Here is a 26,424-nt window from a genome sequence, read left to right as displayed (position 1 = left end):
CTTGTACTCTGCCCAGACCTGCCTGGTATGAGCCACAAAGCAATCTGCAGATGGTCCATTGCCTGCACTGGGCTTGGAGTTACCTCAAGAGACCAAACCATGAACCAAGGCCAACTGTCACTAGTCTGGACTTATAGCTTCTCAGCAAGGCATACAGGATGTACTGAAGCCAGATGCTGCTTGTTTGAGGTTTGGGAAGCTTTGAGAGATTTTAGGAAAGTCTGGAGCATGAGCCAAGACACATTGTTTATACAGAAAAGCCCCTGGAAGAGGCTTGGATGGGCCCAAATGTTGGGTCAGGTGGGGTCTCTGGGAATCACCAGCGCAGGGCAAATTGATGGTGTTAACCAGATTGATGGAGACTCAGATACGGTGGCCACCTTCATTTGCATGCCAGGACTAAAGAGGGCTCAACACAGAAACCAGGGCTTCCTCCAGCTCCTCTGTCTGGGTAAAAGCTGCCCCTCCAGTCTCACCCTGAGCTAGACAACTGAGTTCTATACCATATGTCTCTGGCATTTTTCAAGCTGCTGCCGCAGTGCTGAAGCTCAGAGTAAATGAATCTGTCATTGAGTAAGTCTTTGCATGGGTCCTTTAAGAAGAATGCCTGGGATTGTATCCCCCCACTGTTTTTTAAAACCAGAAATTATGGGGACTTCTGTCACTGGCATTGGAAACCTGGGCTGGGGAGCATAGTGTGGGGCTGGGACCTCCTTGCACCTCTGGGGGGCACCTCCACAGCTGAGCTATCACTGCTGGCTTTTAACAGTCACGTGTAGCGGTGGTACCAGGCCATTCCACATCTCTGCCCCTCCTACTAGTCTCTAGGTGGCTCTTCTATATGTTTGTAGTTGTTGGGCTTTGGTTCAGCTAGACTTCAGGGGATTCTCAATGGTTGTTCTGTAGGTTAGCTGTAATTTTAATGTGCTCATGAGAAGAGATAAGCACAACATTTACCTTTCTTCCATCCTGACCAGAACTTCCTGCATTTATTTTTCTGTATGTAGAGCATGCTTCAATAAAAATATATTAAGAGATACTGTCTTTAAAAACCATGTACACTTTAAGTACAGTAAGACATTTTGTCTAGGAATTATAATATTACATTCTATATCTAGTATAAAAAGACTTGGCTTTGAGTCTCTTAGACCCCAATGAGAGTACCAAGTCTGCTCCTTACTTTCTGTGTGTTCTTCCCTGTTTGTTTATTTCCTCACCTGCTAAATGGAAATTATATTGCCATCTTAATAAGGTAATTGAAATAATTAAATTGAATAAATCATATAAAAGCACTTAGTACAAAAAAAAAACAGTATATGGTGGCTATTATTATTAATAACAACAACACAACAGCTTAATTAGAAGTATATGAAAAAAATATGAGAATTGTTCCTGGTGTGGCTGAGGTGTGGTTGTAGCAGCAATATCAAACCTTGTTAAGACGGTTAAAGGCAGGAAATACAAGTGAAATCTATGCTGTTATAGATAGGAAAAAGCACTGAAATGCATACAAATACCAAAAAAACAGAGTTCTCACTAAGGCTGCTCCTTTGTGAAGGAGGCCTCAGTGCTTGCCTCCTTGAGGTGTGTATCCATGAGGAGAGTCTGTCCAAACCCAGTCTGAGATTGTGTTTTTCCTTTAGTATGCTGTTTTCTACTAAAATATAGACTGTGAGAAGTACTTTTGTCTAACAGAGGTACCCTGAGCCTCCAAAGCCATGTCTAGAACATAGCAAGGGGGATCAAACATACAAACAGTTCATGGTGAGTTTATCAGATTGTATTCTGCTGTATCTGAATGGACTGAGATAGCATGAAAGCCATGTATTTGCATATAGGAGTCGTGTATTCTTAGGTATATTGGATTCTGATTTATATGTAATCTGAAGTAGATGAGTCAGTGCCTCTAGATCACGGACATCTCTTGAAAAGGTGGACTTTGCTGTTAGGAGAACTGGATTTGAGTTCTCACATTTCCACCTCTCAACTTGGGCTAATTACTTATTTTCTATGAATTACATTTTTTTTTTATTCTATAAACTAGGGAGAAGAAAACTGACAAATCAGAGCTGATGGGGATCAATGACATATTATTTATAAATCGTTATCTGATAGGTTATAAGGTGAATGGTATTTAAAAATCTCATTAGCTGAGTAGTTGACTGGGTGGAATTTTCCATCAATATGCAGGAAGGAGACCCTTCCTTAGAAGATGTTGTAACAGTTTATTTAGAAGGGAAGATTTATGAATGAAGGCCAAGCAGAACAAGTTAGTGGATTTCTCCTTTGCCTAGGAGATATGGAGTGTTTGAGGATGTGAAGAAGATAAATCATTTGTCCCTGAAAGGAGAAGAAAGAGGGAAAGCACATGTATGCTAGGTATATCAGAACTCATTTTGATGAGGAAGATTGAAGAACGGAAAAGTTTAAAATATTCTGTATAGGTATTCTTAAAAACAAAACAAAACTAAGAGTAATTTATAAAGCAAGTATAGAAAGTCCAATAATTTTCACATTTTTCCTACAATGACTACATACTTCAATGCTTAAAAATATAAGCCAAGTACCATATTCTCTCTCTCTCTCTCTCTCTCTCTCTCTATATATATATATATATATATATATATATTATATATATATATAATATATATATACACATACATATATATGTATATATATATAATTATTGCTAATATATTTGTTATATATTATATTATATAAATATATTATATATTATTATTTATTGCTTATATATAATCTCTCTATATATATTTATTGCATATATATATATAGAGAGAGAGAGAGTCTGTGTATTCATGAGAAAAAAGGTGCAACAATTGAACCACAAAGATTTTGTTTAATAATAAATTACGAAATAAACAGTTTGCCTCATGGCATCACACTAGGAGCTTAGAGGACAAAATTTGAATGGAAATATAGATGGATAGATATCAAACATTAGAATAAAGAATGCCTGCAAAGGAAGTGGTCAAATCAATGGGATAAATAATGGTTTAAAAATTATTCAGGTGATAAATTAATAAGTAAATATAGCAAGTACTAAATGGAAAGTTTTCACAAATAAATATAAAAACATTTTATTATAAATTATATTTATATATTATAAATTATAATATAGTTGTTATATAATTTATAGCATATAAAGTTAAACATAATTTATATATAATTAATCACATTATAAATAAAATGTTTACTATATAAAATATTATATGGTCTATGAGAAAAACATTAAGATTCTAATTAGTTAAATGGGCAAAATCCCATTTTTTAAATGAGAAAATATGAATTCTCAATAGCATAAGGCATAATATTTAACTTCCCAAGGAACCCAAATAAGTGGAAATTAAAATATCCATGAGGTACCTTTTCCCATCTTTCAAATCATTTGAAGTAGCGAAATATTCAGGACGGGAAAGGTAATGGGAAACAATTTAGTCTCTCATACACTTTTGGTGAGTATGTTAAAATTTTTCAGAAGGCATGTTAGCAATAAAATTTTAAAAATAATAGAATGTTCACATGTTATTCAAATGACACACTAGTTCTATTCTGAACATTAAATAATCATAAATACAAAAAAAACTGTGTTATAATTTGAGATGATATTCATTCTAGTGCTAATTATAGTAGAAAAATACAAGAAAAAGCTATTGGAAAAATTAGGAATCAAGATTCAGTTATAGGATAGAATATATGCAATTTTTGATAGTGATGATTGAATAATATTGATAGCAACATTGGAAAAAGCCTTTATTTAATAAGTATTTCAAAAATTATCCATGTATCATTACCTGTAATGTATAAGAAAATATAGTTAAAAGTATACATATATATGTATTTAAACTTACTACTTTAAAAAACTACGCAAAATTAAAATTAAAACTCCAAACAATTAATGAGTTAACATTTATGTATTTATTCTGGTAGAAACTGTCTTTTTTTTTTTTTTTTTTTCAGGATTAATTTGCAAAAGGAGTTTAGAGAGGTTTTTCCATCTCCAAAGTTATTTTTGCCTATTTTGCAATAAACTACATTGAATTGATGAAGCAGGTGATTACATAGGTGCCCAATTCTCACTCAAGACACCCAATAAATACTTTGTCTCACAGCAGCCTGACCATACCTGTCTCATCTTATCTGCTGCTGTTCTGTGTTTTTGGGTTGTCCTCTATTTTTTTTTTTTTTTTCCAAGACAAGGAAACAACCAAAGTGTCCTTCAATAGATGATTTGATAAAGAAGATGTGGTATATATGCAGAGTGGACTACTATTCTGCCGTAAGAAAAGATGAAGAAGTGCCATTTGTGACAACATGTGTTGCCCTGTATTTTAACAGACATTTTTTTTTTTTATTTGCCCTCTGCTTTACAGACTCCTTTGAAGAATAATCTTCAACTACCCCTGCCCAAAGTCTTCCACCTTTCTATTTCTCTATTCCTCTTTATAACTTTATAACTTTACTTTTATTTCACTTCATTTATTTTCTATTCAAACAAAGAAATAGCATATGAGGTCTGACAATTATCTTTGTGAACTTATTATAACGATGTTGCTAAACTTTTTTGATATCAGAGGGATTCTTCATTATGAATTTGTACCAACTGAACCAGCAGTTAACCAAGTTTACTATTTGGAATTGCTGAAATGGCTGCATGAAAAAGTTAAACGACCTGAACTTTTCACCAACAATTCATGGTTCTTGCATTACGACAATGCACCAGCTCACATAACACTGTCTGTGAGGGAGTTTTTAGCCAGTAAACAAACAACTATTAGAACACCCTTCCTACTCACCTGATCTGGCCTCCAATGACTTCTTTCTTTACCCAAAGATAAAGGAAATATTGAAAGGATGACATTTTGATGACATTCAGGACATCAAAGATAATACGATGGTAGCTCTGATGACCATTCCAGAAAAAGAGCTCCAAAATTGCTTTGAAGGGTGAACTAGGCTCTGAAGTCAGTGCATAGCTTCCCAAGGGGAGTACTTTAAAGGTGACCATAGTACTTTGAAGGTTACCATTCAGCAATGAGGTATGTAGCACTTTTTCTAGGATTAGTTTGCAAACTTAAGTGTCAGACCTCGTATACCATATACCACACTCAGTACTTTTATTATGTATTCATATATGTATGTCATATATGTATGTATTTTTACTTCTCATTGTGAAATATGCAACACATAAAGAAATAGCACAAAACAAAAGTTCATGACATGATTTGTTAATAAGTGATTAGCCATGTAGTCACCACTATGTTTAACCACGTGAAGGAATCACCCCAGAGGCCAGCTTCTCACTCCTCCTTATCAGTATCCCTCACTCATCTTAGAAATTTGCCATACTCTGACTCTTACGAAAATAGCTTTTTGTTTTTCTTCATAAATTTGCTGAGTAAACACGTATGGATATGCCTACATTTTTGTTCTCCCAGTCATTGTTACATTATCATTGTATAAAAGGAAAGGCACATTATGTATTTATTTGTGTATGGCTGCTTCTAGTCAGCATATGTTTGTGAGCTCCATCTATCCTACTAGTACAATTGAAAGGGCTTCGTATCAATGGCTGTATACTCTCTGTATAAATATTAGTTTGTATACCATAAACTAACCATTCTATTCCAGTCAGACATTTGGATTGCTCTTAGGATAATGTTAAAATTGAACGATGTACGTGTTAGTAAAGGTATTTTGAGAGGCATGTACATATAATCCTCTTTGATAACCTAGGAGTAAAATTGCTCTGTCATAGCAAATGCATATATTTTATGTCAGTAGATAATGTGAAAAAGCTTCCTTAATTAGTTCTGCTTTATAATCTCATCTTGGAAAATGAACATTCTGCAATTTTCCTATCATTTGGTATTGTCAGTATATTCTTGTTCATTTATTTGCTATTCTGGTGACTATATGGTTATAAATTATTATGATTTTAAAATGCACTTTCCTGATTACTAAAAAACATTAGCATCTTTCATATTTTAATCACCCATTTGGATGTCTTATTTAAGCTATTTTTCTTTTTATCCTTTTCATTTCAGTAAGTTCCATAGTAATGCCTCCTTTTAATTTCTGTAATTTGAGTCTCCTCTCTCTCTCTCTCTCTCTCTCTCTCTCTCTCTCTCTCTCTCTCCCCCCCTCCCTCCCTCCCTCCCTCCCTCCTTAATTTAGATAAAGATTTGCCAAATTAATATTACAGATCTTTCCCAAGAACCAGCTTTTGGTTTCATTGATTTTCTTTATTATATTTCTATTCTCTATTTCATTATGCTCTTTCTTCTACCAGCTTTGGATTGAATTCACTCTTCTTTTTCTAGTTCCTGAAAGTAGATGGTTTGGATATTGATTTCACATATTTTACTGATCTTAATATAGGATTTTATAACTATTACTTTCACTCTGACCTCTGCTTTTGCTGTACTCCATGTTTTAGTATTCTGTGTCTTCATTTTTATTCACCTTAAAGTATTTTATAATTTAATTTTTGATTTCTTCTTATACCTATTGATTATTTAGGAGTGTGTTATTTTATTTCCAAATATTTGTGTGTGGCCCAGGGCTTGTTTTGTTGTTGTTGTTGTTGTTTTCCTCATTTAATTCCATTGTGGACAGAAAACATGCTTTGCATTATTTCTATCCTTTTAAATATATTAAGGTTTGCTTTTTGTGTTCTATAGATGTATGTTATGTATAATTAGTTTATAATGTTCTTTATTTTTGTATGCTCTTGTTGAGATTTTTATTCATTTTTGTATCCATCATTCAAAGGATAGTATTGAAGTCTCCAACTATTTGTGATGGATTGCCTATTTCTTTTCATTTCTGTCAGTTTTTGCTTAATGTACTTCGGTGCTCTGTTATTATGTGTATATATATTTATAATTGTTATATCTTCCTAATAAATGGACCCTTTAATTTTTATAAAACGCCTCTCTTTATCTCTATAACATTTTTGTTTTAAAGTCCATTTTGCCTGGTAAGTCCTCCAGGTTTCTTGTGGTCGCCATTGGCATGATGAAACTTTTTCCATCTTTTCACTTTTAAACTATTTGAATATAAAGTGTGCTTCACATAGATAGCATATAGGTGAATCATGTTATTTAATCCAGACTGGCAGCCTCTGACTTTTTATCGGGTTTTTAAATGTCTTTACTGTTAATGTTATTATTGATATAGTTGAATTTACATTGGCAACTTTACTCTTTATTTTCTATATGTCTGAAGTTTTTTCTTCTTCTATTCCTACTTATCTCCTCTCATTTGCATTAAGAGAATAAACTCAATGTACCATTTACATTTCTTTAATCTTTTTTAAATATGTATGTATTTTTATTATTTCCTTACTGGTTGCTATAGGGCTTACTATATATATATCCGAACTTACCAGAGTTAATGTCATATTCACACTACCTTAACTCTAGAGTGATATAGAAATGTTACTCATTAGTAACTCTATTTCGTTCTCCCTCTCTTTGTGGTATTGTTATGCATATTACATCTATAAATGTATTAACCCAACAAAACATTGTCATAATTATTAAATATGTTTGTCTTTTAAAGAAGCTGGCATAAAAAATCAAAAGTAAGTATATAGTTATACCTTCTGCAATATTAACCTTCTTACTTATCATTTCTGGTTCTCTTAATTTGTCATTGTTAGGTCTACATTACCATATGGAGTCATTCTCTTGGCCCAGTACAAGTTGCTCCCACCCACTTCCTATAGGTTGCTACTGCAAATACATTGCATCTATATATTACGTGCCCAACAATATATTATATATGTTATTTTATCCAATTTTTCCTTAAATCAAGAGAGTGAAAAACAGAATATGTGTTTATAATGTCATTTATAATTGCATAATTACTTTTAATAGTAGTGCTCTCTGTTTTTTGTTTTGTTTTTGGTGTGTGTATTTTGAATTAATATCTGGGATCACTTGCTTTCAGTCTAAAGACCTTTCTTTAATATTTCTTAAAAGATGGATTTGCTAGCAACCAATTCTCTCACTTTTTCCTTATCTAGGAATGTCTTTATTTCCCTTTAATTTTCAAGACAGCTTTCCTAGATATCAGATTCTTGGTTAAATATATTTTTTTTTCTCCTTTGAGTACTTTGAATGTCTTAGTCCACTGCTTTCTCATCTCCATTGTTTCTTCTGAGAAGTCAGCTGTTAATCTTATTAGATTCTACTTATGCTGTAAAAAATTATACTGCTACAAGCAATACAAATACTTGATACATATGCTCTCTGCAGAATGTTTAGAATATACCTAAAAACTTAACCTGATAACACTGAGATGAGTTTACCATGGTAAGAGAGAGCAAGCACTACCTTGACAGAGTCTTAGCTGTAATTTATAAAGGGGACCCAGAATTGAGACATTAATAACATTTTAGAATCTGTTTTTAGGCAGGACTTTCATTGTGGGGATTGAATAGGATCATATGAGAAATATGATGGACTCAGCAAAGTGAGGATATTGAAGCAATCTTGGGGAGTAAACTGTGGTTTCACGTTAACTATTGGATTGTTAAACAGTGTAATGTGGATTTAAAGAGGGTTTTTATTTGTTTTTCTTTGTTTGTTTTGGTAGGGATAGTTTCAAGAGAAAATGAACTTATTTGCAACGTTTATCTTCTTCAATAATAGTATTGTTTTGATGAAGACAGTAACCTGAGTTTGAGTCAGCATGGTTGAATTATTTTGTTTTCAATCAAATACTAGTTTTATCAGTCTTTAACTTGTGCCCATAAAATAGATGTAAATAGTATCTCTGTGGTCTTAATTTCTCTGATCACTAATGTTTTTAAATATATCTTCTAACACTTAGTGGCTTTATGTGTTTCCTCTTGAGTAATGTTTATCTGTATTGTTTACAGATTTTTCTCTTTATGTTGTCTGTGTTTTACTGACATACATGAGTAATTTATACATTCATTTTTTCTTATTTTGATAATTACTGTTATATTTATTTTCATACTTTTCTCCATACTTTGAAAGTGTAGACAGTAAATATCATATAAATGTGATTAATTTAATAATAGAAAGCCCTTCCCTATGATAGTTTTCTTGCTCAATTTTTTTTAAAACATTGAAAATCTTTGATCAATTACGGTAGTCAAACAATATTGTATTAGTTTCAGGTGTACATAGTGATTAGACATTTATATAACTTATTAGGTAATCATCCCAATAAATCTAGTACCCATCTGACACCATACATAGTTATTACAATATACTGTATTCTTTAAGTTATACTTTATATTCCCATGGCTATTCTGTAACTACAAATCTGTACCTCTTAATCCCTTCATTTTTTTCTTCCATCCCCCAAGCCTCCTTCCATCTGTCATTCCTCAAAATTTATCTATAAGTTTCTTTCTGTTTTGTTTGTTTGTTTTTATTCTTTAGATTCTGCATATAAGTGAAATAATATGGTATTTGTTTTTCTCTATCTGACTTACTCCACTGAGCATAATACCCTCTAGTTCCGGCCATGTTTTTGCAGATGACAAGATTTCATTCTTTTTTATGGCTGAGTAATATTTCGTTACATATATGTATCACCTCTTTTTTATCCATTCATCCATCAGTGGACACCAGATTGCCTCCATATCATACTGTAGTAAATAATGCTGCAATGAACATATAAATGCATATGTTCCTTTGAAGTAGTGTTTTGGGTTTCTTCAGATATATATCCAGAAGTGGGATTACTGGGTCCCTCTCTGCCTCTTATTAAACCATTGTTTTAAAGTCTGTTATGTCTGATATAAGTATTGCTACTCCAGATTTTTGCTTTTTATCCCATTTTCATGAAATATCTTTTTTTAATGAAATTTATTTGGGTGATATTGGCTAATAAAATTATATAGGTTTCAAGTGTACAATTCTATAATACATCATCTGTGCATTTTGTGTTCACCACCCAAAGTCAAATATTCTGTCACCACATATTTGATTCCCTTTGTGGTCCTCTATCCGCGTCATCTACCCTCTGTAACCACTAAAATGTTTTCTGTGTCTAATAGTTTTTTTGTTTGTTTGCCTTGTTAGTGGTTGTTTTCCGTTTTATATCCCACATATTTTTCTCAACTTTTTCTGTCTGACTTATCTCACTTAACATGATAATCTCAAGATCCAATCCTTTTACTTTCAGTCTTTGTGTGTCTTTTGATCTGAAGTGAGTCTCTTGTAGGCAGCATATGTTAGTGTCTTATTTTCTTATTCATTCAGCCACCCTATGTCTTTTGATTAGAGCATTTAATCCATCTACATCTAAAGTGATTATTGATAAATATGTAGGTATTGCCATTTTACTATTGATATTTATTTATTTATTTATTTATTTATTTATTTATTTATTTTCCCTCTTAAAGAGGTTCCTCGATGATTCCTTGTAATTCTGTTTTGGAGGTGATGAACTCCTTTAGGTTTCTCTTGTCTGGGAAGCTCTTTATCTGTCCTTTGATTCTAAATAATTGTTTTGCAGGGTAGAGTAATCTTAGTTGTAGGTTCTTACTTTTCATCACTTTGAATATTTTGTCCCAATCCTTTACGGCCTGCAAAGTTTCAGCTGAGAAATCAGCCAACAGTCTTATGGAAGATCCCTTGTAGGTTAACTAACCACTTTTCTTTTGCTGCTTTTAAAATTCTTTCCTTGTTTTTAACCTTTGCCATTTTAATTATGATGCTTCTTGGCGTGGGCCTCTTTGGGTTTGTCTTGTTTAAAACTCTCTGGACTCCGGGGCTTGTATGTCTATCTCCTTCACCAAGTTAAAGAAGTTTCCAGTCATTGTTTATTCAAACAAGTTTCCAATTATTTGCTCTCTCTCTTCTTTTTGAGTACCCGTATGATGTGAATGTTGTTACCCTTGATGTTTTTTCAGAGGCCCCTTAAACTATCCTAAATTTTAAAAATTATTTTCTCTTTGAGCTGTTTTTATTGAGTGTGTTCTCCTACCTTGTCTTCTAAATCACTGATTCAGTCTTCTACTTCATCTAATCTATTTGTTGATTCCCTCTAATGTAGTCCTTATTTCAGTTATGATATTCTTTAATTCTGAGTGGTTCATTTTTATGTTTTCTGTTGCTATTTTGATGTTTCCTGTATCTTTGTCGCAGTTTTTCCTGAGATCATTGAGCATTTTTATAACCAGTTTTGTTTTTTTTTAACTCTGCATGTGGTAAATTGCTTGTCTCCATTTTGGTTATTTATTTTTTTTCTAGAGCTTTGTTTTTTTCTTTCAGTTTCATGTTTCTATGTTTCCCCATTTTAGCTGTCTTTCTGGGGTTTTTTTGTTGTTGTTGTTGTTTGTTTGTTTTATTTTTTATTTGTTTGTTTTCTATGTATTGGATAGCATTACTCTGTCCTGGTCTTAGTAGAGTGGTGTTATGTAGTAGGTATTCTGGGGAGTCCAGTGGCACAGTTTCCCTAGTCACCTGAGCCAGGTGCTACAGATATGTCCCTTGTGTGGATGTTGTATGCCCTCCTGTTGTAACTGAACGTTAGCTGCTGTTTACATATCAATAGGATGCATTCACTATATGGCTGGATTGGTTGTGAAGACTGGCCTTGACTATAGTGAAGGAACTGTTGTGTATGGGCTGACCCTACAGAGCAGGATTCACTTTCACAGGGCTCTGGTGCCTGCCCAGTCTGCCTTTTGGGTGTGTCATGTTAGGATGATGTTCAGCTTTGCCTGAAGCTGGCCAATCGGTGTGCCACCCCTGAGTCCTCCTTGGAGGGACACAATCACAGGCCTAGTTCAACTGCAGTCTATGCCTTGCCGGGGGCCACCTGGCATGAGCCACAAAGCAATCCACTGAAGGCAGCAACCCACACTGGGCTTGTAGGTGCCTGGGAGAGGCTAAGCTGTTAAATGAACCTGACTGTCACTAGTGCTGGGCTTGAGGTCTCTTAGCTAGATGCACAGGGTATGTTGAGGCCAGATGTCCCTTGTTTGGGGTTAGTGAAACTTTGAAGGATTTTATGAAAGTATGCAGCGTGAACAAAGGCCATTTATGTGTAAAAACCATTGGGAACATCTTGGTTGGGCCTCCAAGTTAGGTGGGGCAGTGTCTCAGGAAATCACCGGGTAGCCGATCTGTGTTAGCCAGGTTGATGGAGACTCAGTTATGGCACGCACCTTTGTGTGCAGGCTGGGTGGGAGAGAGCTCAAAAAAGAACAATGGCTTGTTCCAGCTCTTCTGTCTAGACATTTATACACCTTAAAATATGACCACCACACTAATTGCACAGTATATGTCTGTCACTGTGTAAACCTATAACAGTATTATTGACTACATTCTCCTTACATTTTTCACCCATCCTTGCACCCCCCTCTTTTCTGGTAACCATTCTTTGGTCTCTGTTTCTATGGGTCTATTCTCATTTTGTTTTATTTGTTTATTTGGTTGGTATTTTTTAGATTCCACATATAAGTTTTTTATTGCTGTTGTTTGTTTGTTTGTTTTTCTGTTGTTGTTTTTTCTGCCTGACTTGTTTCACTTAACATAATGCCCTCTGGATCCAAAAATGTTGCAAATGGCAAGTACTATTCTAAGTTATTTTTGCATGAAATGTAAAAGCTTCTAACAACAAAGAAAACCATCAACAAAAGAAAAAGACACCCTACTAAATTTGAGAATGATATATTATATGTGGGTTTGATATCTAAACTATATAAGAAACTCATACAACTTAATAAGAATAGCAAAATCTGAAAAGTCAAAAAAAGACATACAGATAGCCACCAGACATATGAAAAGATGCTCAATATCACTAATCATCAGGGAAATCTAAACCAAAATCAATGAGATACCATCTCAGTCCAGTTAGAATGACAATTATCAAATCATCAACAAATAGCATGTATTGACAAGGATGTGGAGGAAAGGGAACCCTTGTGCACTGTTGGTGGAATGGCAAACTGGTGCAGGTTCTATGGAAAACAGTATGGGGATAACTCAAAAAACTAAAAATAGATATACTATATGACCAAGCAATTCCACTTCTGGGTATTTATTCGAAGAAAACAAAAATACTAATTTGAAAAGATATATACACCCTTGTGTGCATTGCATCATTATTTACAAGCCAAGATACAGAAGCCACCTAGCTGTCCATCAATAGATGAATGGATATAGATGTGACTAATATATCCTGTGTGTGTGTGTGTGTGTGTGTGTGTACATTTATACATTCTTGATACTCTTATTTCTGGTTGTGTATCATAAATAACTTTCTTCAATTTGAAACTTGCTATTCACTTCTCTCGATGAATTAGGGCCATTATTGTTAATAGCAATGAACATACTGCTGTCTAAATTCTTCCTATGGTAAAGTTTTGTTTTCAAAGTAATATTTAAAAGATCACATTATACTGTAATTTTAGCATGTATTTCCAGGTTCGTGAAGTTGTTACAGACATATGGAGCAGCTCATCTTATTTCCCATCATCTCTCTTATCCCTAAAATATTAATATAATTTCTTACTGAGGGCTGATCTTAATAAAGTTCTAAATTTAATGATCTTCTTTTATATACATTTACTGAATTTTATTCCATGATTATATAGAGCTTTGACAAATGTTGTATAGATGAAATAGTTCTGTGATTTTCTCTTTTTTTTATAGATTTTATTGGGGAAGGGGAACAGGACTTTATTGGGGAACAGTGTGTACTTCCAGGCCTTTTTTCCAAGTCAAGTTGTTGTCCTTTCAATCTTTAGTCTTTCAATCTTAGTTGTGTAGGGTGCCGTTCAGCTTCAAGTGGTTGTCCTTTCAGTCTTAGTTGCGGAGGGCGCAGCTCAGCTCCAAGTCCAGTTGTCGTTTCTAGTTTCAGGGGGCGCTGCCCACCATCCCTTACAGGAGTCGAGGAATCAAACTGGCAACCTTGTGGTTGAGAGGATGTGCTCCAACCAACTGAGCCATCCGGGAGCTCAGCGGCAGCTCACCTCAAGGTGCCGTGTTCAATTTTAGTTGCAGGGGGCGCTGCCCACCATCCCTTGTGGTACTCGAGGAATTGAACTGGCAACCTTGTGGTTGAGAGCCCACTGGCCCATGTGGGAATCCAACCGGCTGCCTTTAGACGTAGGAGCATGGAGCTCTAACCGCCTGAGCCACCGGGCCGGCCAGTTCTGTGATTTTCTGATCCCCGTGAAAATTTTTAATTCAAAGTATGATCTATTAAATTTATTGAGAAATCTGTCCAAATTATTTGTATCTGTACTTCTCAGAATTATTTAACTAAGAGATACCTTATTCATTTGAATCTTAATATTTACTTGATTGTCAAGGGGAATTTTGTTTCTACTCAATTTTGTTCTGAAAGGCTCAGAGTGCTAAAAGAATCAGAGATTACAAAGTTAGTGGATATTAAATGAAATAAAGGTAAAACTACTTACAACTTTCAAACACTTCCAAATATACTGTCTCATTAGAGTGATGACTTAAATTGTGTACAATAAAAAGATTCAGTTAACTCTCTTAGGCTACTGATTATAAACATGAAGGCTTGAACATCTTCCAATTTGCTCGGAATATATGAATAAACACTTTCTAGATAACTTGGAAACATTACAAATTGTAATCACTATAAACTGACGGAATATGATTATAGCTAAACTTATTTTAAAAACAACTTTGTTGTACGGTATATCATTCACATTGGTCATGTGAAGCATCCTTAGCATTTTTATGTCTGACATTTATTTATGACTTTTATAAAAGTGTCACTGCTGAATTCATATGGCAGTAAATAAGCTAGACTTGACATGAAATGTTAATAGGATGCAGAGGATATAATGGGAAATTGCTACCATGATACACTTTCCTATCTGTTTGCGGTTCTAATAGAATTATTAGCCAACCAAGCTGTGGCTCTCTACACTTAATAGCATTTTTGGATTTTATAGACATGTATGTTTAAAACTTTCATATTGCTTAAGAAGGTACAAACTGTGTTTAAATGTGAAGATATACAACACTCTCCTCAGTATATACTATTATTAGTCAAACAAATGTTAAAATGCATTTTATAAGTAGAGTGCAATCAAGCCTGTTGCAAAATGGTGTAGTCAAAAATATAGTCATAAATTTTAAATTAATTGACATTACAGGTGAAGATGAATCCTTTCCCTGTGGTGTATAGGCTCCCTCATCATGTACCCTTCACCTCTCTCTTTTTCTGCATGTCACCCCACATTATGGAACTACTTTTTCTTAACCAATTATATTATGCTTTCTCAACTTTTCCTCTTGCCATGAAATATCTTTTAGCTCAGAACATACTCTTTTCTGATTCATTAATTTCAGATAGCTTGTGTGGTATTCAGTTTAGAGGCCACCAATGCACCTAGACAATTTCCCACATAATAGTTTACACTAATCAACCTCCATGTTATATATTAGTTGTTCAGTTCCAAGGCCGAAAAAAGCCATAGGGAATGGAAGGTACTCCAAAAGTATTCATAGAATCAAAGAATAAAACCTTTCAAGTGCCCTGACCTAGGATCCACTCCTGTTGTAACACTGAGACCAATGGCACAACATATAGTTAAACTTTTAACAGGAATATCAAGTGCCTAAAAGTGAAAGACTCTCATATTCATCCTTGTATTCTAAGTGCAAGAAATAATTTGCAGATCATGGAATTCAACTTAATAGTTCTAATAGGAAAAGAAAACATTATTAGCACCTACTATATACAGTACAATTCTAAATACTTTGCTTGTAATGAATACTTTAACCAGGACAACTACCCTTTGATGGAGGGGCTATGATTAGCTCCTTTTTACAGAATAAGAAATAGAAGTTCAGATAGTTTAAATAACTTTCCCAAGGTCCTGAGAGATAGAATTTAAATCTTAAAGTCCTGCCTGTCATTTCTAAGGGAGTCATTTTTAAGACTAATTAAAAAGTTCACCTGAGGTCATATGGCTTGGAAGTGCCAGAATTGATGCTATAAGATAAACACCCTAAAACTCCACTGACACCAAGATTTTCTTATAAGCTCATGGATGTGCAAAAATTATAACATCATACAATATTAATAATATATTATAATAAAATATAATTGTATATAATATAAAATAAACCAATAAAGTATTACAAATATTTATATAACTATTATAAAATAATTATTAATGAACTTTTAGAAATATTGTCTTTAACTGGAATATTTTTATGTTGTAGGGGATCTCCTTGTAAACGACTATATATATGTGTGTGTATTATATATTTTTTAATTTAAATACTTTATAGTCAAACAGTTCACCCCTCACATAATGATAACCTCCTCCCCCAATCTATTGCCCCTCTGACATCGTACATATCTATTACAATTGCATTGACTCTATTTCTTATAGAGTCAATATCCCATAACTATATATATTAAATTTTGTTGATATGCAACATTATTCAGTTTCAGCTTCAGGTGTACAGTGCAGTGGTCAGGAATCTACATAGTCCATGAAGTGGTTTCCCTAATAAGACATGTGCCCATCTGACATCCTACAAAATATTTACAACATTATTGATTATATTCCCCAAACAGTCTTTTATATCCCTGTGGCAATCTTGTAGTTACCAATTTGTGCTTTCTAATCCCCCCTCCTTCTCCCTCATCCCCACCCTCCTTCTATCTAAAAACCATCAGTTTTTTCTCTATATTTCAGAGACTATTTCTGTTTCCTTTGTTCATTTATTCAGTTTTTTAGATTACATATATGAGAGATCATATGGTATTTGTCTTTCTCTCTCTGACTTATTTCACTTAGCATAATGTTTTTTCAGTCCATCCATATCGTTGCAGATGGTAAGATTTCATTCTTCTTTATGTCCAATTAATAGTCCATTGTATAAATGTACCACAGTTTCTTAATCCAGTTGTCTACCTATGGGCATTTCGGTTGTTTCTGTCTTGGCTATTATGAGTAACACTGTAATAAACGTAGGGGTGCATATGTTCTTTTTTTCAAATTAGCATCTTGGCTTTCTCTGGATAGATGCCTAGGAGTTGAATTGCTGGGTAATAAGTTCCATTTCCAATTTTTTGAGATATCTCCATACTGATTTCCATAGTGGCTGCCCCAATCTACAATCCCACCAACAGTACTCAAGGGTTCCCTTTTCTCCACAACCTGGATTGCACTTGTTGATTTATTGGTGATAGCCATTCTGACCGGAGTGAGGCGGTATGTCATTGTGATTTTTATTTGCATTTCTCTAATGACTAATGAGTTTGAGCATTTTTTCATGTCTGTTGGCCATCTGTATGTTCTCTTTAGAAAAATGTCTCTTCATGTCCTCTGCCCATTTTTTATTTGGGTTGTTTGTTTGTTTTTTTGGTGTTGAGTTGAATGAGTGTTTTATAAATTTTGGATATTAACCCCTTATCGGATATATCATTGACAAATATCTTCTCCATTCAATAGGACGCCTTTTAGTTTTATTGATGGTTTCCTTTGCTGTGAAAATCTTTTTAGTTTGATGTAATCCCTATGCTTATTTTTTCTTTTACTTCCCTTGCCCAAGGGAATATATCAGTAAAAATATTACTTAGGGTAACGTCAGCAAATTTACTCCCTATATTTTCCTCTAGGAGATTTATGGTTTCGGGTCTTACATTTAAGTCTTTAATTTATTTTGAATTTGTTCTTTTTTATGGTGTAAGGAGGTGGTCCAGTTTCATTTTTTTGCATGTGTCTGTCCAGTTTTCCCAGCACCATTTACTAAATAGACTGGATGATCATATATTTTTAATTTTGGTGTCCATATGTTCATCATTACTATGTAGCAATATAATAGATTTGTGTGTGTTTATCTTGTATCTTGTGAACTTGCTGACCTGACTTAAAAAATTTAAGAGTTTTGGAGTTGTGTGGATACCATGTGATATTCCACACAGAGGTTCTTGTCATCTACTGAAAAGGCCAGTTTTATTTCTTTGTTTCTGATCTAGATTCCGTTTGTCTCCATTTCATGCCACATTGAAATAACTATACTGTCTAATACTGTGCTGAGTAAGACTGGTGAGAGTGGACATCTTCACATTGCTCCTCATCTTAAAGAAAAAGATTTAACGTTTTATAATTAATAATAATGTTAGCGGAAGGGTTGTTTATTTAAGATGTTCTTTATCAATTTGAAGTTCTCTTTATTTCAATTTTTTCAAGAGTTTTTATCATTAATGAATGCTGCATTTTGCCAAAGGCTTTTTCTACAGTGACTGAGGTCATGTGATTTTTCTTTTTTAGCATGCTTATATGGAAGATTCAGTTTTGAATATTGAACCAGTTCTGTTTGCATCCTGAACTAAACTCACTTACTCCTTAAATATATAGTATACATAAGATATATATGCACACATACATAAATATAAAATATATATTTATATTTACATTGCTGAATTCTATGTGCATGTATTTGTTAAGGATATTTGTGTCTATTTTCATGAATAATAACAGTCTGTAATTTTCTTTTTGTGTTTATATTGTTTACCCTTTTTATTTAATAATTTCATGAAATGAATTGCAAAATTTATCATATTCTTCTATTATTTGAAGAGATTGTGTAGAATTAATATTTATTTCTCTTTAAATATTTGGGAGAATACTTCAGTTAAAACATTTGAATCTGGAGATTGCTGATGAATTATTCACTTAACAGATAGAGTGCAACTAAAGTTACCATTGCATACTTAATGAATTGTAGTTTGCATTTTTCAAAAATCTATTAATTTCATTTAAGTCATCAAATATGTGTGTTGAACTGTCCATGCCGTTTCCACATTATCCTTTCAAAGTCTGCAAGACAAATAACTTCATTTTCTGTTTTCTCTATTTGTGTGTATGTTTTCTTTTTTTTCAGTCAGTTTTGCTAAAGGTTTGTTAATCTTATTAATTGAAAAAAGAAAACAGCTCTTTGTTTCATTGAGTTTTCTCTATTTTTCCTGATTTGTTTCACTAACTTATGCTCTTTATCTTTATTTTAGACCTTTCTTCTTTTCTAATGTATGCATTTAATGCTATAAATTTCCCTCTCAACACTACTTTACTGTGTCTCACAAATATTATGTTTCATTTTTATTCAGTTCAATGTATTATGTTTTTCTTTGACACTTCCCTTTAAACTTAGAGTATTGTAGAGGTGTGTTTTTTAGGTTCCAAGTGTTTGGTGATTTTTCCGTTAGATTCATATTATTGATTTTTAGTTTGATTTAATTGTGATTAGAGAACACACCACATATGATTTTAATTATTCACAATTAGGTGAGATTGGTTTCATAACCCAGAGTATGGTCTATTTTTGTATATGTTCCTTGAAAACTATGTATTCTGCTATTGTGTGTTGGAATGTCTTATAGATGTCAGTTGGGTGATGGTGTTGTTCAGTTCTATAATCTTGCTGATTTTCTGTGCAGGTATACTACTTACTATTGACAGAGGGGTGTTGAAGTCTTCAACTATGATCATGCATTTGTCTATTTCCTATTTCAATTCAATCAGTTTTGGCTTCACAGATTTTGCAGCCCTATTGTTCAATGTATACACATTTAAGCTAGCTATATCTTCTGATTGATTGACCCTTTAATCATTATACAATGTTTGCCTCTGTCTCTGGTAATTTTCTGTTTTCTAAAGTTTATTTTATCTGATATTAATATAGAAACTCCTGCTTTCTTTTGATTAACATTTGCATGATGTAACTTTTTTCATCCTTTCACTCATTTTCAATCAATCTAAATTGCTGTGTTTGAAATAGCTTCTTTAAGGCAATCTATATTTTAGTTCATGTTTTGTAATCCATTTCTCTAATCTCTGTATTTTACTCCATGCATTTAGATCATTTGTATTTAATGTAACTATCATTATATCAGGGTGAAAGTCTGCCATTTTGTTTATTGTTTTATGTTTTCTCCCTGTGTTTGTTTCTGTAGTTGTCATCATTGTCATTGCTGTTGGCCTTTTGTTTCCTTTTTTGTTTTCTTATGACGTCACCAGAATAGTTTTTTACAATTACATTCTGATTAATCAATAGAGTGTTTGAGTCATTCCCTTTGAATGGAATATTTAGTGGTAAATTTAGAGTATATCATATACACATAATTCACTAGAGCCTACTTCCGTCATCATTTAGAAGTTTGAACGAACTAAAGAATTATTTTTTCCCTTTATATCCCATCATTTGCTCCTCTTCCTCATCAATACTCTAATTGTCTTAAACATTCCTTTATATTAACTTAAAACCACATTAGACAGTGTTATAAGTTTGCTTCTATGGTCCAACATAACTTAGAAAACTTAAGAAGAGTAGGAGTTTAATTTAATTATATTTACCCATATGTTTTCCTTACTGTTTCTTTTTTCCCTTTATGATATTCCAAAGTTCCATATTTATCATTGACCCTCTGGTTAGAAAAGTGTCTTCAGCCATTCTTTTACCATTCGGATAGGAATAAGTTATCTTAGTTTTCACTGCCTTGAATTTTTTCCCCCTTGTGAATAGTTTCATTAAATCAAGGATTCTGGATCGCCTTTGTTATCAGAAGTTGGGGTAGAAGTCCAGATTCTACATTCAGATTCATTGACACCTGAGCTAGTGAGCTCTTTGTTATTGCTGGTCATGGATGGGAGTTCCAGCTCCTCACCAGGTCTTCACAGATACCACTCTGGATGGGTGGCACAGAATTGCCTCATTATGGAAATATTTATCCGTAAATGTATATGTACCCCTATGCTCAATGCAGTACTATTTATGATGGCCAAGACATGGAAACAACCAAAATTCCCTTTGATAAATGATTGGATAAAAAAGATGTGGTGTAGATATACAACGGAATATTATTCAGTCATAAAAAATGTGAAATACTGCCATTTGTGACAACATGGATAGATCTTGAGATTATCATACTAAGCCAAAATTTGTCAGACAGAAAAAGTCGAGAACCATATGATTTCACTGACATGTGGTATATAAAACTGAAAGCAACAAACAAGACAAACAAACAAGCAAAAACTCATAGACACAGACAACAGTTTAGTGACTACCAAAGTGTATGGGGTAAAGAGAGAAGTTAAAAGGGGGTAAAGGGGATCAAGTATATAATGATGGAATGAGAATTGACTCTGGGTGGTGAACACACAATGCAATATGTAGGTGATGTATTATAGAATTGTATACTTGAAACATATGTAATTTTACTAGTCAGTGTCACCCCAATAAATTTAATTATAAAAATTGCCTCATTAATGGCCCCCACATAATGTTCATTGACATTAAGGAGTAGTGGGAGTCTACTTGTTACTGCCCGGTGTCAGTTAGAATTCTTGTTTCCTACTCTGCCACTTTATTTGTGGAGCTTGAGTATCCTATTAGCCTGACAAGGATGGAAATCTAAGTTCTCCACTCAGCAATCCTGACATGGATAGGGGTAGAACTTAATTTTTTTTATGTGTGGTGTTTGGTTGGGGTAGAGTAGTTTTCTAAACATTTTCATGCCTTACTAGGCTGCAACTTTCCTGGGTTTTTTTTGTTTGTTTGTTTGTTTGTTTTTCTAGAGACAACAGGATTTGAGGACGGATTTTATTGTCTGCACCCATTGTAATTATTGTGTTGTCCCATTGTTTAGTTCCAAGTCTGGGATATATGGGGAAGAATAAAACAAACAAACAAACAGGAATCTCACAACTGTGTCATTTATTGGTTGCTTAGGTAGTCTACCATCCCCTCTCCATTACTCAGAGTCTTATGTTTCTTTTGTTGTGTTTTTGTTTTGTTTGTTTGTTTGTTTGTTTGTTTCAATACAATATATTGGAGTTATAGTTGCTCCTAGCAGGAAGGATAGGGAAATTATGTCTATGTATTTTCCTGGGAGAAGAAAATCCTAACTACTTATTTAAACGTCTCTTTATATGACTGTAAGTTTTCACTATTTTCTTTTTTTTAATTAAATTTATTGGGGTGATAAATTTACTAAAATAATGGTTACTGAAATTACATAGGTTTCAAGTGCATAATTCTGTAATACATCATCTGTATGAGATCAGAATATTAAGTTCATGAGCTTGTTGCAATGATGTTGCTAACTTTTTTTTACATCAGAAGGATTATTCATTATGAATTTGTACCAACTAGACAAACAGTTAACCAAGTTTACTATTTGGAATTGCTGAAAAGGCTGTGTGAAAAGAGTTAGATGACCTGAGCTTTTCGCCAACAAGTTATGGCTCTTGCATCATGACAAAGCACCAGCTCACACGACACTTTCTGTGAGGGAGTTTTTAGCCAGGAAACAAATAACTGTATTGGAACACCCTCCCTACTCACCTGATCTGGCCCCCAGTGACTTCTTTCTTTACCTGAAGATAAAGGAAGTACTGAAAGGAAGACATTTGGATGACATTCAGGACATTAAGTGTAATACGATGACAACTATGATGACCATTCCAGAAAAAGAGTTCCAAAATTACTTTGAAGAGTGGACTAGGCACTGGTATCAGTGCATAGCTTCCCAAGGGGAGTACTTCGAAGGTGACTGCGGTGACATTGAGCAATAAGGTATGAAGCACTTTTCTAGGATGAGTTCGCAAACTTAATTGTCAGACCTCATATATCATATTGTGTGCTCACCACCTGGAGTCAGTTACTATGTTTTCTATAGAAACAATGTAAAGCTAACTCAGTCTTCCCTCTAGTGTGATTGATTTGAATTTTTTTTTTTTTAATTATAAATATCCATACTTTGTTAAAGTTCCTAAAAAGCTTCAGAAACAAAGCTTCACAACTCTTCTTTGGCACTGCCACATTGATCTGGCTCCACAGTGTCTTGCTCGGAAACACATCTTACAGAGAAGCCAGGCCTCAGGGGGCTCCAGAGCATTGATTTCACATGTTTGGCATCAGAAGGCCTCCACCATAGCACTGGGGCAGCAGAATGACCTAAGTCCCTTTCCTCCCAGTCACACCCAGTCCCATCACGGAATGATCATAGTGTCCCATGTCAACATTTAGCACAGAGTCTCCCCTTTGGGGACAAAGAGAGATTTCAGGTGGTCAGCATAGACCATGGACCTGTGGTCATTAAGCGCTAGGAGATGTGGCTGGGTGCACAAGTGTGTCTTACAAAGGGTCATTGTAAATGAGGAACCACGAAGCTTAAGGTTTCTGATATTCAAAGTTAAATCCAAAGGCACAGCCAATAAAGTTGAAATGTGTTTATAAGGATCCCACCAATTCAATTTTTGGAGATTTAGACTTGTTTGAGGTAAAATTTCTTTATTCATTCTTTTGAAGAAATGGTATGATTTAACAAACTTCAGAGTAAATGCATTGTAAGGTTCTCATTTTATGAAAAATAAAAACACAACCATATCCAAATGCCTTAAGCATTATTTGCAGATGTACATTGCTAATTATACAATCAAATATTTTATTTATAATTCTATTTATAATTTTGTTGTGCTTTTACACATACTATGATATTGAAATCCTTAAAATGGAATGTTATAATAAATATTATCAGATGCGTTTGTCCTGATCACCTCTGTCTCAACCCAATGCCTCCCACCAGCTGACCCACCACATTCTATGCCATCAAGTTCTTAAAAGGGGCCCTGAACAACATAATTACCAACATCCTTAACAAATCGTGGTAGATGCTTTTCGTATTTATCTCATTTTACATTTTTAAGACCTCTCTGATGCAGTCACTATTATTATCCCCAAATTGCCAAAGAATCATGGTTAGAAAGATTACATTATTTGTGCAGACTCCAGAGCTGATATATGACAGCTAAGTATCAAACTCGAACTCTGATTATGGAATGTGTGCTCTACAAAAGAGTCCTAATTCACTCACTCTGCTATGTGCTCTTGTACCGATATCCTGACCAAATTTTCTTCCAGTGTTTCACCCACTAATATTGTCTCTTGGTATCTCCTTTGTGCATCCTACCTCCCTACAGTGCTCGCCACTTCCACATTCGCACATAGACATGGAGGAAGAATCTGATGGATGAAACTTAAATGCATGAAAGTTAACAACCTTCTCTTAGGAAATAATAAATCCTTCTCAGAGTGGTTTCCTGTCTACTCTACTTTTCCACTATTCATACTGACTTCCAATTTCTTCCTTAAACTGGGTCAAATGTGCTGCCTAACTGCAAAATCATTCAAAATTGGAATTATCCTAGTGTTTGAAAATCACAAAACAATATTTCTTTTAATACAGAACTCAAGCATCTCACACACTCAGACTGACCTCTCCCATCCAATGAATTACTTGACAAAATTGTAAAGTTGTCTATTAATGTGGGGTGATGTATAAGTGGTTTTAAATTCAAAGCAATGTTCCTTTGTCTTTCGAGTTAAATAATTTTTGTCAAGGCCATGAATGTGAGTTACTCTGAAGCTTCTGAATTTCCTTTTTAAAAGATTTCTTATGATGCTTTGAAAGGAGATATTTATTGGTAGATATCTACATTTCATAAGTGGTACCTTCAAAAGACTCTTATATAACTTTTTAAAGTGGAAAAGAGAGCAAGGAGAAAGGGTTTGCCCATCTAAGTATTAACACACCTGTGTTGCAGATACACAGTGAAGATTCAATTTACACTCGTTTAGTGGCTTACGTTGGCTCAGGGTGTAGTTAATGAGAAGGTCCTTTAGTCACTGAAATCCTTTCATGGGTGGTATTTTGTTGAAGAAGCTCTCAGGAAAGCTTAAAATTCATGATTCTTTCCTGTTTCAGGCATCTCAGTTTGTCAGGCCCTTTTAATAGAGCTGTATTATAACTAATACCTTTGGAATATAGACTCCAAGATATGTTTGATAAAACTACTTTAAATCACATTTAATATTTATTTCTATTTTATAATATTCATATATTATTGAAAGTTTTTATGTCAAAGGAATTGTTACAACACATCAATGAGTTTTTAATATATATATTTTTTTTATTTCTGTTTTGTTTGTTTATTAGTTCTTTAGATTCAACATATAAGTGAAATCATATGACATTTGTCTTTCATTGTCTGACTTACTATACTCAGGTTATACAGTGCCCTCTAGATCCATCCATGTTGTCCCAGAACAAGAGACCCTTACTGCCTGCAAGAGACTTACTTCAGATGGAAAGACACACAGAGACTGAAAATAAAGGGATGGAAAAAGATATTTCATGAAAGTAGAAACAAACAAACAAAAAAGCTGGAGTTTTTAATATTTATAGAGTTGAGTATATGATTATTTTTTCCTCTTTTGTCCAACGTGTGTGGTACAACATGATAATAGATTGTCAGAATGGAAACAATCCAGTCCTGAAGGGCATATTCTTCTCTAAATATACCACTAAATTATGTTTACTAATATTTTCTTTAGGGTAATTTTATTAAATAAAAATATGGGAAATTTTCTACTTGTTACATGTTTTAAAATTGATATCATGCTAGCATCATAAGATATAATAAAGAGAAATCCTTCTTTTGCACAATACTTAAAAGCAAAATAGGCTTTGAATCAACTATTTCCAAACATTTGAAAGAATACTTCTGTGACTTTTCTGAGCATGTTTTTTGTTTTTTTGTTTTTTTGGTAAGGTTGGACTGTGAAAACCTTCTTTTTCATCCATATTAATTGTTCCACTTAATATATTTTTTCTTAGTTTTGCTCTTTTTTTCTATAAAATTAATTCTATTACTCCATTTAATCCAGTGTTTTCAATTTTAATTAATTAGATTAGTATCAAACAAAGCAGCCTTATATAATTCATGTAATTTCATGTTTTTTATTATATCATATGTTTTCAATTAATGCACTTGATTTTACTACTTTATTTTCTCCTATGGCTTCCTTGAGCTCTTGTATACCTGTTTTGTGATCTCCTTTGAAAAAGTTAATTGTTTCATTAAGCTTTCTTATTTCATAGGAATTTACTTCATGTCATTTTTATTGATATATTAGGAATCATTTTTACTCAACATCTATTTTCTGTGTGTGTACTTTTATTTTTTATTGGGGTGACATTGGTTAATAAAATTATATAGATTTTAAGTGTACAATTCTATAACACATCATCAACATATTGCATTGTGTGTAAAGGGGGTCAAATATATGGTGACAGAAGGAAATTTGATTTCGGGTGGTGAACACACAATAGTAGCAATCATTTTATAGAGGAAGTTAACTATTTCCTACAGATATGTCTTATATGCATTAAACATAAACTTATACTTCTCTTCCTCATTCTCTGTTCAAGGTTAAGTTATTACTTAAAGGAAAAGGGAACATTATTGAGTGGCTTTATTCCATTATTTTAAACAGTGAATCCAAAATTGAAAGAAGTTAAAAACATAGTAGAGACATTTATAAACACCGTGTCTTATGTAACTGG

This window comes from Rhinolophus sinicus, linkage group LG01 (genome assembly GCF_036562045.2).
Source record: "Rhinolophus sinicus isolate RSC01 linkage group LG01, ASM3656204v1, whole genome shotgun sequence".
Taxonomy (NCBI): Eukaryota; Metazoa; Chordata; class Mammalia; order Chiroptera; family Rhinolophidae; genus Rhinolophus; species Rhinolophus sinicus.
This window is presented reverse-complemented; position numbering follows the sequence as displayed.